Raw genomic sequence first — 4,738 nt, forward strand, 5'->3', positions numbered from 1 at the left:
ATGGACGAAGAAGACATCCGGGCTCCTTATTCACTTTTTAGAGACTAGAGGACATAGAATTTGCAGGAAATACGAGACAAAAGAAATATCCATGTGTCTTGTTTCTTCAACCCTGACTTGTGAATATTGTGGGATGTTGTAAATATTATGTATGTAAATATCGTTTGGGTTTTGTTTTTGTAAAATAACATAAAAATTCTGTGTGAAAATAATTGTTGTGTTCTTGAAATATATTTATATTATATTTATGCTAGATGCACAATTTGCTAAGTAAGGTTAATAGAAACAAATAAATCCAGCAACACTAGTAGGACAGTGGAATATGTGACTATTAAATTATATAACTCTCAAATGTTGGTTGATTGGATGCCTTACTAGTCTCTGATCACATGTTACCATGTTCATCCTGGCAAGTTACAAGGCTGGTTTCAGACTAGTTACATATTGAAGTAGCATAATGCATAGCCTACCACGTGAACCACGCAGAGTCTATACTCAATTACAGTAATATAATTCCATTTAAATTAGACTGGTTACATATTGAAGTAGCATAATGCATAGCCTACCACGTGAACCACGCAGAGTCTATACTCAATTACAGTAATATAATTCCATTTAAATTATTATATTTACAAGATTTATGGAGTATGTGCATTCATATATACGAATAAAAAAACAGATAAGGTAACCTAGGCCGAACTTTATTACACCAATTAATCTGATTGTTTTAATTCACATCTAAATCGCAAATTAATGTGATGGAAAAAAAGAAGGAAAGAGTGCACAGATGTGAGTTATTGCCTAAGTGTAGCAATTAACATCATAAAGTAGATGCTTTATCAAAAGCTGTCATGGTTCTGCCCCACCTTGTCTTGCTTTTCTTGACCTAGTGGCAGAACCATGATAGAACCTCTTGTTTTATGTGGAGTAGGGTTGCTCGACACCCCGTGTCGACACACGTATCGAGTTTTCGACACACTAGTGCTTCGAAACTATGGAACGCCATTAAGGCCAAAACGTGTGAAACTAACGTGTTAACACGCAATTACGCGTTAACACGCAATTACGTGTTAACGCGTAGTACGTGTTAACACGTAATTGCGCGTTAACGCGTAATTGCGTGTTAACACGTCGTTTTAAACGACGTGTTAACACGTAATTACGTGTTAACACGTCGTTTTGTGCATGCACATTGTACCACGGAACTTCACCGCCACCTGCTGGTGTGGCGGTATTACTCAAACAAACAGACCCAGCAGACTGGTTTTTGACTATGTATTTTGAGAGCATAAGTAGTCTACAACTGTATAGAGTGATTACAGAATAACTAAAAATCAAGTGTTGTTTAAATGCCTAATATTGTTTAGATGGACCCATTCAACTATTAAACGCTGAAAGGCATATACATTTTCAGAATCACTATATACAATACACATTTCTTAAGTTTAAATGCATCTTTCACCAAACAATATTTTCATATACACAAGCATATTTCTATAGCCAAGTTTGTTTAGAGCCATGTAAAGCAGAAATGAACATCAATATTTATACAGTCAATCCCTATGCATCAATATTTGTTAGTGAGCCCCTTTCATAACACTTATAAAGCAAGTAGTCCATTCCTCTGGCGTCTAATCAGCCTAATGTGCTGCTTCCAACCGATGATGACACATGCTGGCCTATTGCACATATCAGTCTTTGAACTGTTTTGTAATTGTTTTTAACAAAAATGTATTGTAGCGAAATATGTAACAATGACATGGAAAACATAATTCCCAGTTAGACAGGTACCCTGTTAGAGTAAGACATATGATGTGTAATATAGACAGACCCTCCTGAAGGTGTTTCTATTTGTAACTGTTTAAAGTTGTGCCTCTGTAAACAAAACTGTTGTTTAATGTTTGATTACTAATGAAACCAAAATGTATTGTAATACGTTGAAAACAGACATTAACAGATAAAATATGAATAAATGGGCCACATTACAGCCTCTAAAAGACAGTGATAGGACCATCATAAAGACAGCTTTGCTACTAGAAATTATTATTATAAGCTTGTAACCTTACATGTGACTTATCTGTTTTGTTAGATTACATGACCCTTGTTTGGTAGCTCAAACTGACAAGTTATTGCATTAGAAGAAATAAGCTTCTGGAATGTATTTCTTTGAGTATCAAAAGTACAGAGCGTACACATTCAAGTCAGCTCAGTTTTATTGTCATTCTGTTATATGTGGGGACATACAAAGAAATGATATGTCTCACAGGACCACGGTGTTACACATTTAACACATAACTTAAACCAGGGCTCTCCAACCCTGCTCCTGGAGAGCTACCGTCCTGAAGATATCAGTTCCAACCCCAATCAAACACACCTGTTCCATCCTATCAAAGTGTTCAGGGTTGCTGGATAAATACAGACAGATGTGCTGAAGAGGGGTTGGAGCTGAAGTCTGCAGGATGGTAGCTCTCCAGGAGCAGCGTTGGAGATTACAAATAACATTACACATAACTATACATATATATTATATAAACACATTTAAACTGACTAAGTCTAACCAATGAGCTAAGAATTAAGCTAACAATTCCTACCTGCAAAATATTCAATTTTCAATTGTATTTATATAGCGCTTTTCACAATTATCATTGTTGCAAAGCAGCTGTACATACATCATAATTTTAAAAAAGTATATGATATTAAGACACATGGTATTATTTCTCAATGCAATGTACACTGATGAAACTGAAATAAATGTTATCTTGGATTGTCAGAAACGGTCAATTATTTAATTGAAGTATATTTAATCTAGGTATATTATTATTTTAAATATTGTTAAATTACAATATACCAGAACAGTTTGCAATAATACCAAAACGTATGAAAAGAATATATTTGTTCAAGTTAAAGTATGGTAATTGTTAGTTGTCATCAGGTGGATTGCCCATCATCACAAGCATCTGGCTGAACTGGGAAGAGCATCAGGCCACAACCCGGAGCTTGGACTGGCGACCTCTGGTGTCTTCGGGAACTCCAGGACGGGGCATGGAAAACAAAACAAACTGATATTAGTGTAGAGGCCGCTCATAGAAAGTGTAACAAAGTTACACATTATGATAAAAGAGAAACATACAAAGAAACTGCATAGATAAAATAGGTTTGTATAGCAGACAAGGATGTTACAGCAACTAATGAAGCATAATTGAAACCAGTAACTTGCTGACCCTGAGCCAGATATGCTTACATGCTTTTAAGGTTTTTCTGTAATAAACACAGACACAACAACTTGAGGTGTGTAAACTAATATTGCTTACAACAATATAAGGCAGAATAATCATGTGTGCACAGGAAAATAATTTTAAATAAGCATTCATATATCCACCTGTGCGGTACATGGCTTGGTGCGCATCAAGGCAGGTTGGTCCAAGTTTATTTTGCCAAACAACTCCTTTGTTAATGTATGCAGTCCCGCAACAAGCAGATTCAGCTTCTGGTTTATTGATTATTATGTTGTCATCCAAATCAGCATCTGTCAAGCTTGTGAATCAACACAGGCGCATAATCTGTTAAGGGCAAACATGCAAAGAAGAAAATCTTCAACAAGAGTGGCTTGTATTAGTAATATCTGAAATAAGACAATTATTTTCCCTTAAAATGAATTTTGTATCAATGGCTATTCCATTGAAAAATCCTAGAATGAGCGTCAGATCAACACGATTTGAGAATATTATTTAATATGTTTATTTATTCATTTATTTATTTATTCATTTATTTATTAGATATTATTTATTATAATGATCTTGCTTGGTCTATAAACACCATGCACTGTGCTGTGTTTTACCTTCCTGTGTTTTTCTTATTTGCTCCTGTAAAGCTGCTTTGGAACAATGCACATTGTGAAAAGCGCTATATAAATAAAATTGAATTGAATTGAATGTTAACTTGGAAGCATTGCGAACCCCTTTACCTCTTGCAAATACAGCGTATTCCAGTTAACATCACTCACCTCGCTAGTCTGTGCATGTGCAAGCCTGGATGTTTCCTTTACAAGTGCAGTTGCAGTTAACAAGAACGGGGTGTCCAAAGCCATTTTCCCAAAGAAACTGTTCCTCGTTATCTTCTTCTGCGGCTTTTCTACCTGTATTCCTCGGTGGTAGTTTTTGCCTGTTCCGTGTACGTTTATCTTCCGTCAATGTCCGTGGTTTATGATGGCTGATGAGGTAAACTAACTGTAAGCTTAACGTAGCGTTTGGGTCACAACATCATGAATAATTCAAATAAAACGAAGGTGTGTTTTCACGTTGACACTGCCTGTCGTAATAGCTTGTAATCCTTCTGATAAATATTAATGCGGTGATTCGCGCCTTCGTTTTATTGTAATTATTCATTAAGCTGTAAACGTGCACTGACGTAATGCTTACTATGAGCCTATCTCATCTAACACAACTTCCTAAATATGGAACGCCATTAAGGCCAAAACGTGTGAAACTAACGTGTTAACACGCAATTACGCGTTAACACGCAATTACGTGTTAACACGTACTACGCGTTAACACGCAATTACGTGTTAACGCGTAATTGCGTGTTAACACGTTAGTTTCACACGTTTTGGCCTTAATGGCGTTCCATACGAAACAGTGTTCCGGAGCATTGCTTGAAATGAGTCTGTCACGTGACCTGAGGAAACGAAACTTCGTTACATCACTGACACGTCACGCAGAGATCAAACTCAAAGCGCGTT

The 4,738-nt window shown here is 36.2% G+C and overlaps 1 long non-coding RNA gene across 3 annotated transcripts; it reads right to left on the reverse strand.

Moving 5' to 3' along the window:
- Window positions 1-2,191: 2,191 nt before the first annotated feature.
- On the reverse strand, window positions 2,192-4,503 carry LOC130564442 (uncharacterized). Of its 3 annotated transcripts, none has more exons than XR_008964256.1 (3): window positions 4,004-4,499; window positions 3,839-3,874; window positions 2,192-3,560 (listed from the first exon to the last, which is right to left on the reverse strand). It is a non-coding gene; the product is annotated as an uncharacterized LOC130564442 (long non-coding RNA). The 3 variants fall into 3 exon arrangements; XR_008964255.1 differs by having other exon boundaries at window positions 3,839-3,871; window positions 4,004-4,498; XR_008964254.1 differs by lacking the exon at window positions 3,839-3,874 and having other exon boundaries at window positions 4,004-4,503.
- Between the last annotated feature and the right edge of the window lie 235 nt (window positions 4,504-4,738).

This window comes from Triplophysa rosa, linkage group LG14 (genome assembly GCF_024868665.1).
Source record: "Triplophysa rosa linkage group LG14, Trosa_1v2, whole genome shotgun sequence".
Lineage (NCBI taxonomy): Eukaryota > Metazoa > Chordata > Actinopteri > Cypriniformes > Nemacheilidae > Triplophysa > Triplophysa rosa.